A 14,773-nucleotide genomic window follows, 5' to 3' on the forward strand; every position below is an offset into this window, starting at 1 on the left:
ATATTAAATACCAGCATATAACCTCCACTGGTAAGGTATGGAAATATGATTAGGCTGTGACTCAAAATCCATATCAGATCAAACATAAATTCTTATTTCAATTCAAAAAATTATAAACCAGACAACATCGAAATCAAAAGATATAATCAATATTAAAATTAATATGATCAATCACAAATCATTTACCATATCAAGAAAAAAGACATATTCAGTAATTCAAAATATAATGCATCAAATTTATAAACTATGAATAATTTAATATAAAAAATATTTTATAATTTGCTAATGAATCTAGAAAAAGAGTTGCATTTTTATCTCAAACGTATTCCAATAAATCCACATAACTCCATAAATTTTTTTTCAAAATCTTTAATTTATAGATCAGATTCATAATATCCATTGCTAGACATCTTCTTATCGAGCAACTATACTCCTAAACATAATTAAATCTAATAATTAGCAAGAGTATGAATAATCAAGTGAGGCATGGTAAACGGTAGTCACATCCTATAGTCCAGGTCGGTTGATCGAATCAAGGTACTTTGTCAGATCATGATTAGAATAGAAAATAGATAGTCAAATTGAGATCAAAATTGATCAAATCAATCAGTGTCTAGATTTGAACAAGATGGGTGTTGGCACACTGTCCGATGATCGTAGATCAAGATTTTCTTTACTAGGATCAAATTAGAATCATTAAAAATATCTTTACTGGATCAATCATGGAGAGAGAAATGTAGGAAGAAGAAAATAGTCTAGAGAGAGAAAATTTAAAGAGAGAAAGTAGGGATTCAAACTCAAAGGATGAGAGGAAAGAGAGAGAAACTCTCTCTCTTCTTTTTTTTCTTTTCTTTCCTCTTTTTCTTTTTTTTCCTTCTTCCCATGGGTTTTCTTGGGCGGAACGGGCGTGAGGTCCCTTCTTGTTTCTCAAATTGGGGGCCACGACTACTGGCTGGTGGCCAGCGGCAGCAGGGGCTGCAATGGTGTAGCCTGGAGGAAGCCAAAACAACAGTTGGTGATGACCTCTGGCGCCAAAAATAGCCAAAAGAGAAGGGGCGGAATAGGGGTTTCTTTGATCTCGATTTTTTGGTGAAGTTGGTGGCCGACGGCCATACACACAGGCAAGGGAAGGAAGGGGAGGAAGAGCAGCTGAAACTTACCTCGAGCTCTAATAACAGCTGCTACAAGAAATTGAGGTGGGCATGGTGAAAGACATCCATGAAAAATCCGGCGATCCCTGCTGATTGCTGTCGATTCTTTGGTGGGGGAAGAGGGAGAAGGCTTCTTCCCTTTAAATAGGGGTGGTGGGGAGGAGTTTCACTCTTCTTTGGGATGGATTTCGACTCCAATTGAGAGTCGGTCTAAAGGCAGGGAGTCTTCTCCATTCTTTTTTTATGCTTTAATATCCATGCTGAGTATTACATTAATATTAGCCACCTGTCCTAAAATTGATTGGGATGGAATAGAAAGAATGCGAAGCACTATAGAGTCGGTTTGTTTTTTAGGGGTGGGGGAATAAGCTTGCTTCTTCACAGGCTTATCCCCATCCCATTTCCTGACCAATAGTAGCTGGGTGTCCCCATCTCTCCTAAACTTCCCATGGTTTTCGGCCTGAGTTGTATGAGGTAGAAACTCATCCCACACATAGTTGGAGGCTGAGCCCCACCCCAACAATTAATAGTGCGGCATAGGTCAACTAGTATGAATGAGATCGAGTTCACTTAATGATTGCCTTTGGGTCCTAGATTCCTTATGAGGAAGGAATGTTGTTGTTTGCAAGGTCTCGATCATTCACATGGACCCACTTTTCATTCCATTTATGGGAATTTGATGATTTATAAAACATCCCCAATGAGTGATCAGTTCATGTTTGAGTATGATGATCACTTCGTGCTAACCTCTTGCCATAAACTTTCCCTATCATATGAGAATAGAAAATTGGAGCATTTTCTGCATCGGTGGACGAAGAATCACAAACATTAGAATTTCTGGTTTATCATGTTCCCTGAAAAAGGATTCCTTTTTTTCATTCAAGAAAGGATGAGCACAACTGAAGTGGCTATACATATGAATCCATTTATGGATCTATATACTCCAATTGAAATAGGAAGTTCCATAACTGGTGGCTAGTATGCCACCATAATGAAATTATCTTTTTCTTTTTAATATTGAGATAGGATTTCTGTCAGAAGGCTCATGTGGTTTTTTAGTCTGCTCCAAAAGAATAAGTTGCATTGGAATCGAGAAAGTTCCATAGTGTTCATAATTGTATAAAAATTGTAAAAATTGTGGCTGAAATAAATCTGGGTATAAAAATGTCTTATCTTCCTTGCAAATGAAAGCGGCCATGAGCCTTAGCTAATTACTATATATATGAACCAATTTGATGGATGTATACACTGTAGGGTTCACAAGAATAGGACCTATAAGCCCAGGTGCAAGGATTTGAGTTTGCCTAAAAATATATACAAAAATAATAAATTAATATCTATTTATATATAGTTATAAAAATAAAAAGATAAATAAATAAAAAAATATTTTTATTTATATGTAGAGTATACATCTAACTGTTCGGTCAACTCCCTTAAGCTGTTGTTTTGTCAAACATCAGGTGGCATATATCCCAAACCGAGCCAACTAGTCAACACCCACACTATAACAGGTTGGGGAACACCTTGCCTTATCTTAGTAATCGACCCAACCCACGACTATGAGAATGAATATTTTGCATTGCTTGATTGGATGCAATATTCTCCATGTGTTGAGGCAAAGGCATCTTCATGATTGGGAGGTTCGAGATGGGGATGTGGATAAAGCCAATAGAATGAAATGTTGGCTCTTCACCTATCTTAGGTGGTATCGGTGGGATCAGAGATGGAGACTGGAAAAGGCTTCCTAGATGGGGAAGAAAGATTGAGGGATAGACGATGAGGTTCCCTCTTCCCCAACTTATTATCTACGTACTTGTCCCTCTAGTATTTGTTGCTCGACCTTCATTTTTGGTTTGCTCTTGATTGGTGTCCCCTCCCAAATGGTCGAGTTCACAAATGACTTTGCTTCAGTCTAACTGAGCCGGTGAGGGAAATCCCAACAAAAATGGTAATCAAACTAGCTTAATGAGTTCAAAGGGCTTGTCCTTTTGTCCTGCAAAAAATACTTGTTTAGAAAAGGGCTAGCTAGTTCTATTGTCTGAGCTTAAAAGCATTAGTGTGGATTTAGTGCATGTGAGGCAATTCTATGCTGTTAGGGCTTAAAAGGAGCACCAGAGCTTGTCATAACTCACACATACAGCTATCTATAATGTGTTCTAATGTTGCAATGAGCTCTCCCCTTGACCAGGAAGGAGCAAGAGAAGAAAGGTTGATCGAAGTGCCACCCTCATCTATAAAGAAGGTGTTCAAGTGAAATGGTTTAAATAGCTATTGAAGGAACTAGTTGTTTTTGCTACAGGGACTAGAACCCTTTGAGCTACCTAATGAGAAGCAAGGACTAGCCATTTGTACAAGTTGCTTTTCTGAAGGGCAAGAAAGACATGCTCCCAAAAAAGCTAGGCTTACAGGAGGCTCTCTAAGGAATGAAACTGCTAGACCCTTAGACTAGAAAGAAGGTGACCTGGTCTCGGCAAGTTGAAAAGGTCAAGTTGGCGAGTTGTCAAATGAATGGTATGAAGGTAGCCAAATTTCTAAGAAGAAATAGACATGTCGTGTGCCCTATGAAGGATGGACTGGAAAGGTGAGTGAGATAGAATGGGCAAGCACTACTAACAAAGCCAAGTCTTTTCTATAAGACTGCTTTGATAGTTTTAGGTTTTTGTATATATTTTTTAATTAGCCCAGTCATGAACCACCTTGGTTGGACCCTGTAGGACCTAGTGTGGTGCTTCCAAGGTTTAGAGAATCAAGAAAAAGTCAAAGTTCAAAGCCCATGAGGCATTCATGGGAGTTTTAGGGCTAGTTTGGGCCTTAGGGTGAAAGGCTGTTAGCCTTCACAGTTTCGAGGTTCAGAGGATTTAGGCCTTGAGGGGCTAACTTGTATTGGGCTAGGTTTGAGTTTAAGAAAAGTGAGATTGGGTCAAGTTATAGGTGTACAGCTTGGGTAAGCGCAATCTCACATTGGGTTAGCCATGAGAGTTTTTGGATTGAGTCACGTTGACCCTGTATATAAAGATACATTATATTAGGGTTTGATCAAGCAAATCAATACGAAATCATTTTCTCCCTAAATTTTCTCTCTCTTCATCTCTCTCTCTCCTTGTCTTCTTCATGCCACTAGCAGCAAGAAATCCTAGGGTTTCTGACCACCACATCAAAATAGGAAAGAAGCAAGGAGGCGGTAGGGTTTCTAACACCTCCTAGTCCTTGCTACCCCACTTTTTGGTGCTGTCCTCCATCTTGGACATCCAAAGGATGGTTCCACATCCTTTCCTCTCTAGTTTGAAGCCTTGGCAGGTGGTGTTTTAGATCTGGAAGCAAGATCAAATCATCTAAGGTCTTTTCAAAGGTACAATATCAAGATCTACAAGTTTGCTGAATTTCTTGTAGGCTATTTTGTATTTGGTATTTGATTGGCCATCAAAGTCCTCCACGATCCCTTGTTGCTGGTTCCAAGATCACCACAGTCTAAGGGAAGTTCACAACATCTGTTATCAAAGCTTTGGAGTTTGATTTGATGAAGGAAAGATCAAAGTTTTGCCTGGATCTTGATAAGGTGCTAAACAGATTTTTCTTAGAACACTTTCCTGTTTGTTGGTGTTTGTTTCTTGAGATCTATATGGGATGGCATCTAGTAGTATTAAGGCAGACTTTGGAAAGTTCAATGGCAAGAAAAATTTCAGCCTTTGGTAGCAAAGGATGAAGAATCTATTGGTTCAGAGCAAGATCTATAAGGTCTTGATTCAGAAAAGTTCGGAAAAGACCAGTGTTGAAGATTGAGAGGAGCTAGAGGAGATAGCTTTTAGCACCATTAGAATGTGTTTGGCTGATCATGTGCAATCAAAAATTTATACTGAAACTACAGTAAAGGGGCTCTTGGAGAGGTTAGAGAATACTTATATGGACAAGAATATGATAAACAAACTGTAATTGATGAAGCAGTTATATAGCTTGAGGATGCCTGAGGGGGGAGACTTGATTGCTCATATCTAAAAATTCAATCGTATACTTGGATGTTATGAGCCTTGATATTAGAATTGATGAAGAGGATAGGGCTCTCCTACTGTTGTGTTCGCTCCCAGTTTCATATGATGGTCTCATTACAACTTTGGTGTATGGGAAAGAGACCCTAAACTTCGAAGAGATGGTTGGAGTTCTCAGGTCAAATGACCAGTGGAAAAAGCTATGTAAAGGAAGTTTGAATTCAGAGGTTCTTGCTATAGATGAGAGGCAAGGGAGGCCTAGGAAAAGGGCTCAAGATAAGTCTAAGGGCAAGTCAAAGTTTCGAAACATGATTAATGAAGCATTTTGATTCAAGAATGATATAAATTCACAAACTGACTATATAAAAGACCCTACCAATGGGGGCAAATACGTTGGTAATTGATTTATCCTAAGGACTTATGTCACCAGCAGATCAGTGATATGTCGCGAGTAGATCAGCGACAAATTGCCAGTAGACCAGCAGTTCCGAAGGACTTTGCTGTCAGATGATTTGCAGCTCATCGCAAGATGATACATGATGTTGTGATCCTGCCATAGAGAAAATATGGTCATAGTTGATGGTTGATAAGAAAAAAACTTAAGAATGAAAGAAATTAAAATTTTGAACGAAACTTGAATTTTAAAAAAGAATTAAATTTATCATAAACTATATTGCCTAATTGAAATTGATTTCAAATTGATGAACTTTATATACTTATTTTCTATAAATGATATTTATTTTATTATCTGATGAGATCTACTTAAAGTGATCATTGTTTACTGGTCTATCTAGCTCATTATCTCTTTCTTTTATTTTTCAAATTCAGATACTAAATTACAAACATGGGTACTATTTTGGGAGTGAGCTAGAAGCGAGAGACAACATCATAAATTTATTGTTATATTTTTATAGGATTGTCATTTGAGGTATAATTGATGTAAAATTTATTAAATATTATTGAATTTATTGAAACATTAAAGTTAAAATTTAGATTATTAAGCTTTGGATTTAAATTATTGACTAATTATTTCACTGTTGCTTTATGATAATATGATAAGATGTCTTGCATGCTTGTGGAGAGAGTTCTTTATAAGTATACAGTGATTGTCATGACCTTTGACTTGCGATCTCGGATCGAAGGTATGACAATTAATATGGTATCAAAGTATTAGTGGATGATTTAAGATATAGAATTAAATATAGGATGAGTGTAAGTGGGTAGACACTAGAGATATTATGGTGTAGATCTTTCATGGTTGTAGTGTGAACTATTTTTATGATTTTTGGCTAAACATTGTGATTATATATGAAAGGATCACAAGAGATTATGATACAGTTTCAAATATGATGGACAATATATAGATCATGTTATGATTTGCTGGATTTGATCTAAAGTAATTGTATGAGGATTAATCATAAAATTTTATTGTATATCATGATCATTAATTTGATCATTAATTGTAAAGTGAATTGCAAGCTCAAATTTGATATGAGAGAATACTGTGATATTGCTCTTCATTTTGAAATTTATTATTTAGTGATAAGATGAAGATTTATTCATAAAGTATTGCTTCAAGTTAGACTAAGAAGACCTTTCATGATATTTGATTGCAGTATTCTTTGAAGTTTATATTGAAATATTGATCATGTATAAAGCTTGCATGTAGAAACAAAAATATATTTAGAAAATATTGCAAAGAAGTTTATTTCATATTAAAGAGATTAATTATGGGATAGTAGAATATTCATTTAGATGGTATCTTTAATTACCATCTTTGGACCCAAATGATAGGTATTGTTTATGGATATTGAAGATTATATAAAATTTCAATTTAAGGATTACATATTGTGGTTGAGGTTGCTAATGAAATCCTTAATTATTGTCTTTGGATTGAGATAAAAGATCCTAGTTATTTTTCTTTGATATTTTGGGACACATGTGAAATTGCAATAAACCTATTATTAATTTGAGAAAATTAATTTTATTTGAGATTGTAGAATATTTGCCTTAGTGGAATAATCGCTGCCGTAGGTGGTGAAAAAATAAAAACCAACTCAAACTATATAGATAGAGTGAGTCGGGTTCGTTTCTACGGAGATTTAGGATAATTATTTTTCTTTTTGAAGAAAAAATAAAAGAGAATTGATTATAGAATAATTTAAAAGAAATAAAATAGAAAAAATTAAATTACAAGTATAAATTAATTTATGAATAAAAATAAGTCAGAGAGATAATACAGAAATTCTGAATCCATCATGCAAATTAGATTTATTTTTTTTTTTTATGTAGCAATATTAATTCTTATGATTAGGATATTAGTATAGCTTATCTCTAAGGGATACGGATCGTATCAGTAAATCACGGCTCATCCTATTAGAGTATAAACTATCTAAATCTAATTATAAGATATAAGATTTAATCTAACATATTATGATCTATCTCTCCTAGACACGTACCATATTCTGAAATCATGGCACATATATAGAGGGTATAGGTCGTGTAGGCTAGATCAATACCTCAAAAAAATAAAAAGATATGAAATAAAAATATAATTTTATTACATAAAAATTAAATATAAGAAAAAAATAAAAATTTATTTACAGGCTTCATCGTCTTCCTGGGTTGAAGTAATTTAGCCACACATCAAGATCTGCAATGCTTCCTCCATATTTTTCCCTAAATAAGAGCTAAGAAAATAAAATAAAATAAAATTTATTGCTACCACTGTTGCTCTATTTTCTCTGCTCACTGCTTGCTGCTGCTATTGCCCTCCTCTATTCTCTCTATTATGCAGTCCCCTTTTTATAGAACAAAAATTTCTCGAGTCCTGGTAAGCTTCGGAATCCCAATTCTTATGAAATACGTATCCCAGGCATGTCCAAGTTCTTTGACCATCCGATCATCATCCAATGTCTCAAAATCACCCCAAAATTGATCTTAATCAAGTTAGCATTGTTCCCTACCATTGGATCAAGTTGGATCTTCATTTTGGACCATCAGATCACAAAAATCAGAGCTTTGGTTCAATCCTCCCAGCTGGCAATGACTTCTACCTTCCAATCATGCATTTGGAGCATTCTCAGCCGTCGGATGGCACCTTGAAGTGGGCCACCACCATTGGATATGGGATAGAGCTCTCTCAGCCATCCGATGTCGTGTTTGATCAAGCACCAGCCATCCAATGGTGCAAATCCAACCCACCTCTCCCATGCGCCGTGACAAAGACCGCGATCCACTATTCTGTGGACCATGTGTGGATTGCTTTGCTGGATTTGGGTGTGGACCGTGCGGTTCAGTTGGGCCAGCCAACTATTTTTTTTATTTTTTATTTTATTTTTTTTCTTTTGGCTTTACGTCTTCATTCAGGGTCCAAACTGAGTCTGATTTGTGACCAATTTTTTTTTTTGAATCTACAAATCAAGCTTTTTGCATTGGCGATCATCTTTTCCATAAAAAATAAATAGAAGTATCAATTCTTAAAGAATAAAGATAAATTAATTTATAAATTAATATTTTTATTGATATATTTATTCTACTTATCACACCCTCCAACTTAAACTTTGCTTGCCTTCGAGTAAAAAAAAGATTTAGTTCTAAGTACTATTTAGCTTAGAGTTTTGAGTTTCATCAGATAATTTTTTTAAAAAAAAGTCATTGATGTTCAGTAGAGCATGAGTGAGGTATATCATTGGGGTATTAGTACTAATCAATGTAGAAGTTAAGCCAAGAACATTAAACACTTTCTGAATTTTTTCTAAATTCTCTTCCTATCTTTATCTCTAAATCGTCTACTTTTATATGGATAAATGTAGTATTACTTCCATCCTTTATTTATTATTATTTTTTTAATATATTTTTTTAATATTATATGACTATTGAGTGTCTTAATCTCTTAAGTTTTCTGTCTGACCTATGTAGTAAGTTTTCAGTCAATAACTTCCAAACCAGTTGGCTTTAGGGCATTAGGTATAAAATATCTCTCGAACTTACTTACTCGAATCAAACAAGCTATGAGTTAAGATTAACTTTACAACCAAACTTCTTTGCTCTTCACACTTTTTGATGCGAAACTCAATGCTTGTTTAGGCAAAGAGGACCGGTTACTCAATGTAAAGTTCTTAAATTTTTTTTTTATATAAAGAATCATATAGTTATCCTACACAAACCCATAGGAAGTAAACTCTTTTTTGATGTTGGTAGGAGAAAATTAGAAATGCTCAAGAAAAAAAAAATTGTTACTATTCTAAACTTAACTATTCATTGAATTTTTTTAATACTCGATCCCTCGATATCTCACAATCTCTCTAATCTATGCATCATTTTTTTTTTCAAAAAAAAAATACTTAGTTTTACTCCAATCTATAACCTAATCAGGTATCTAAATACTAAATACTAACTTATTCGAGGACTTTAAATTTTTTTTTAATTATCCTTACCCCCCAACTTGATTTTCATTGTCCTCAATGGAGTAAGCAAAAATAAAATAGAGATAGATAAATAAAACAAAGAGAGATACCACCTGGACTAAGCATACTTGTTTATTGACAGGTGCTTCCACACAGAGTGATCCATTATTCCTAAAAAAATAAAAATCATTAAAACAGAGGATTAGAGAAAATCAAAAGTTTGGGTTGCCTTCCAAAAAGTGCTAAATTTTAAATCTTTAGCTGGACTAAATCTGTGATACAGAATCAGTCAGTATAAATAGGCTAATGGAGAACCATGGCCTCCTCCTCAACTTTAGTAGGCAACTCTAAGAATGGTTTCAATTGTTATCTATTTACTTTAAAAGTAACATCATTGCTTGGGTTCTTGATCTCTACAGCCTCATGAGAGAAAACTTCTTTTACTATATAGGGCCCTGTCTATCTAAATTTTTTTTTACTATATAGGGCCCTGTCCATCTAGACCTAAGCTTTTTAGAAAATAAATATAGTCTAGAGTTATATAAAAAAACTTTTTGATAGGTGAAAATGATTTTTTAAGAATTGCTCGATCATGAAATACCTTAATTTATTTTTTGTATATCTTAGCATTTTCGTATGTCTTATTCCTGATTTTCTCAAGTTCATCAATTTGTAGCTTTTTATGTTATCCAGCTTCATCTAGATCCATGTTTAACTTTTTGATGGCCCATATAGCCCTATGTTCAAGCTCTACTGGCAAGTGACATACTTTAGCAAATATAAGACTATAAGAAGACATTCCTAAGTTGGTTTTGAAGGCAGTGCGATTTGCCTAAAGAGTATCCACTAGCTTTAATAACCAATTCATCTATTGGTGCTCACAATCTTCTCTAGAATTTGTTTGATTTAATGATTTAAAATTTTGACTTATCCGCTAGTCTGAGGGTGATAGGATGTGGCCAATTTATGGATGATGTTGTACTTTTTCATTAAGAATGCAAAGGATCGATTATAAAACTATGTTTCCTGATCACTTATAATAGCTCTAGAGATTTCAAAATAAGAGAGGATATTTTTTTTTAGAAATTTGACCACAACTTTGTTGTCATTGGATCGATATGGCACTGCTTCTACCCATTTGGATATGTAATCAATAGCCACCAGGATATATTCATTTCCAAAAAAGTTTGAAAGTGGTCCCATAAAATTGATACCCCACACATCAAAAATCTCAACAATTAAGATCAGATTTAATGTCATCATATTTCTTTTTGTGATCTATCCTACTTGTTAACACCTAGTACAGCTTTTGTAGTACTTATATGCATCCTTAAATAGATTGGGCCAATAGAATCCATGTTGGAGAACTTTTGTGGTAGTTTTCTTGGATTCAAAGTAGCCACCATAGGCTTGATCATGATAAAAGGATAGGATACTTTTGATCTCATGGTCCGAAATACATCTTCTAATAATTTGGTCAGAACATTATTTAAACAAATATTGATCATCCCAAATAAAATATTTTACTTGGACAAAGAATTTGCATTTATCCTGAGTGGTCTAGTGAGAGAGAATCCTACCAGTGGCTAAGTAATTGAGAATATTAGCATACCATGGATCTTTAGTCACGGACATGAGTTGTTCGTCAGAAAAAAACTCTTCTATTGATGGTTCGTTAGAAGATGCATCAGTCAATTGAGATAGGTGATCAGCCATTACATTTTCGATTTTGTTCTTATCCCTGATTTCTAGGTCAAATTTTTGAAGAAGTAAAATCTATCAGATCAAGCATGCTTTGGCATCTTTCTTTGTCAAGAGATATCTAATGGTCGAGTGATCAGTATATACAATGACATGTGACCCAACTAAATAAGATCTAAATTTTTTTAGGATAAAGACGATAGCCAAGAACTCTTTTTCAGTGGTTGAGTAGTTAAGCTGTGCATCATTAAGGATCCTATTGGCATAGTAAATGACTCACGGTAGCTTATCAATTCTTTATCCTAAAATAGCTTCGATGGTGTGATCAGATGCATCACACATGAGTTCAAAGGATTGAGTCCAATCGGATGGGTGAATGATGGATGCAGATGTCAGTACCTTTTTAAGATGCTTAAAAGACTCGAGGTACTTGGAAGTAAAATCAAATTTGATATTTTTGGTAAGAAGATTGGTCAGTGGTCGAGCTATCTTGCTAAAATTTTTGATGAACCTCCTGTAGAAGCTAGCGTGTCCTAAAAATGAGTGAATTTCTTTGATTGATTTGGGTGGTGGAAGATTTACAATCAGGTCTACTTTGGCTTTATCTACTTCAGTGCCTTTGTTTGAGATAACATGGTCAAGTACTATACCTTCTTTGATCATGAATTGGTATTTTTCTTAATTAAGCATCAAGTATTTCTCCTTACACCTTTCTAAGACAAGTCTTAAGTGATGTAAGTACTCGAAGAAGGTGGACCCAAAGATGAAAAAATTACTTATGAATATTTCTAGAAATCTCTCGATTATGTCAGAAAAGATGCTGACCATACACTTTTGAAAAGTAGATGGAGCATTACATAAACTAAAAAGTATGCATCTATAAGCAAAAGTTCCAAATAGATAGGTAAATATGATCTTCTCTTGCTTTTCTGATGCTATAAAAATCTGGTTGTAGCTAGAATATCCATCAAAAAAATAATAGAACTAATGTTCGACCAATCTTTCCAACATCTGGTCAGTGAATGGTAGGAAAAAATGATTCTTTCTTGTGGCCACATTCAATTTTCTGTAATCAATATAGACTCTCTATCTAGTTTGGACTCTAGTCAGTACTAATGCATTTACTTCATTTGGGACCACTGTTACCACTGACTTTTTGGGCACTAGTTGAATTGGACTAACCCATGAACTATTTAAAATGAGGTAGATAATTTCATTGTCTAGTAATTTAAGAATCTCTTTCTTCACTACCTCTTTCATAGCCGAGTTAAGTCTCCTTTGGAGGTCTCTAATTGGCTTGGCTTCCTCCCCTAAATGAATTAGATGTTGGACAATTGAAGGGCTGATCCTTTTGATGTCAGCCACGATCTAGCCTATGGCTTCCTTATTCTCTTTGAGGACGATTAAAAATTTCTTCTCTTGAGTTTGATCTAGGTCTGATACAATGATTACAGACAGAATTTCTGATGGACCTAGATATACATATTTGAGGTGCTCAGGGAGTGTTTTGAGTTCTAGTTTCGGTGCTTCCTCAATCGATGATTTGTGTATTGGTTTATCCATCCTTATAAGTGGTTCGACAAGTGATTGCCATTGTGGATGAACTCTTTGGTCACTAGATGGAGAAATTTCATAAGCTATTTTAAATTCTTGATCTAACCAGAGATCACAGTCAAAATCTTCTTCCCTTAGGTTAATAAGCTCATAGATCTCATCCTGGATTAGATTTATGTTAACAAGTTGGTCACTTTTGTTATCAAGATTGAAAATATTAAGATCAATGGATATGTTTCCAAATAAGACCTTTATGGGTCCATTGTGACAATTAATTAGGGCATTGGTGGTTGCTAAGAATGGTCCTCTTAAAATGACTGGGATATGATATTTTGGGTTAGACATTGGTTCAGTCTTGAGGATCATAAAATATACAGGAAAAATAAAATTATCGATCTTGATTAGCACATCCTTTACAACTCCCTCAGATATCCTCACGGATCAGTTTGCCAATTGCAACATAATTTCTGTAGACTTTAATTCTCCTATCTCCAATTTTTCATAGACGAAATAAGGTAAGATGTTCAGACTAGCCCCTAAATCTATCCTAAATCTAATAAGGCCCTATCGACGATGGTTTCCCCAATGACATAAGAGATTGAAGGAGATCCTAGATTTTTATACTTGACAGGCATGTGGCTCGAAAGGTATGAGCTCATACTGACTGCCAAGAAGGCTTTCTTGAGAATGTTGGTGGTCTTCTTCTTTGTATATAGATCTTTGAGAAACTTGACATATGTGAAAATTTGTTGGATCATATCTAGTAGAGGAATATTGATTTTCACTTGTTTAAACATCTCTAAGATTTGATTCATATGGGCTGAGTGTCTATTGAACCTAAGTCTATTTGAAAAAGGAGCTACAGTATTGGTGGGTGATGTCTCGACTCACTTAAACCTTAAAGTGGATTCTGCAAGTGGCTTGGTTGGTTCGTCAATCTCTATTGATTCAGGCTCTTTAGACTCGACCTGATCAGTCAATTGCTCATAAGGTGGTTCAGACAATGGGTTATCTTGATCTTCAGGTATACCGACATAGTTGTTTACTTGTTTTCTAGATCTTAAGGTATGAATTATATTTAATTGGTTGATCTAGGCTTCTTATAGCAGTCCTTGATTGTTCTGGATCCTAGGGTTAGCCTTGGGCTAACTCGATAGTTTATTCTTTTTTCTTTCACTCACGGTCATGGCTAATTGACCTAACTGCATTTCTAAATAGACAATAGCCTGGGTGTTGGAAGTTAAAAGTTAGGCCATGGTCTGCATGAAGTTATTTAGTGTAGTGTTGGTATTCGTAGTTGATTTTGCCCGAACTTTTAGGCTCTTTTTTAGTGAGTTAAGCCTTTGATCATAGCTAAAACCTGATGGATTATTTGATGATTGAGTGGGTCTGGAGTTGGGCTGAGTGAAGGCAGGTCTACTTGAGTTTGACCTTTGTGATAAAAAAAAATTAGGATGGTTCCTCCATCCTGGGTTGTAGGTTAGTGCATAGGGGTCATTAATAGATCTTTGATAGGATGCATTCACTTGTGCTACTTCATTCTCGGTTGGGTTCATTAAGAAATGATATTTTTCTATTGTGTGGTCTGTGGCATTATACCCATTGCAAGAGGATGTTAAAACTTGGTTCACTTGGGTATGTCCCTTGAGTTCTAGGACCTCTATCCTACAGATCAAAGATGTAAATTTAGCCTGTTCAGCTAAGGAAGGTTGAACTTGATGTACACACCCTCTTAAAGGTGTGAGTCTATTGAGTTTTTTAGTAATATTTCATTGTAGGCTCTTTTCTGCTAGGTCCTCTAGAAATTGTCAGGCTTCTATAGGCTCTTTGTTCATGAATTGACCCTGACACATTGATTCTAACATAGTTTTAGAGTTTGGGTCTAGTCCTTCTTAAATGATTTGGCATAGCCTCTAAGTTTCTATTCCATAGTGTAGGCATTGACTCAAAATATTCTTAAAATGATCAAAGCACC

The 14,773-nt window shown here is 35.0% G+C and overlaps 1 pseudogene; it reads left to right on the forward strand.

The window, feature by feature from the left end:
* The first annotated feature begins 1,408 nt into the window (after nt 1-1,408).
* LOC140854252 (cytochrome c biogenesis CcmF C-terminal-like mitochondrial protein) lies at nt 1,409-2,166 on the forward strand (annotated as a pseudogene).
* The last annotated feature ends 12,607 nt before the right edge of the window (nt 2,167-14,773 follow it).

This window comes from Elaeis guineensis, chromosome 16 (assembly GCF_000442705.2).
Source record: "Elaeis guineensis isolate ETL-2024a chromosome 16, EG11, whole genome shotgun sequence".
Classification (NCBI taxonomy): Eukaryota; Viridiplantae; Streptophyta; class Magnoliopsida; order Arecales; family Arecaceae; genus Elaeis; species Elaeis guineensis.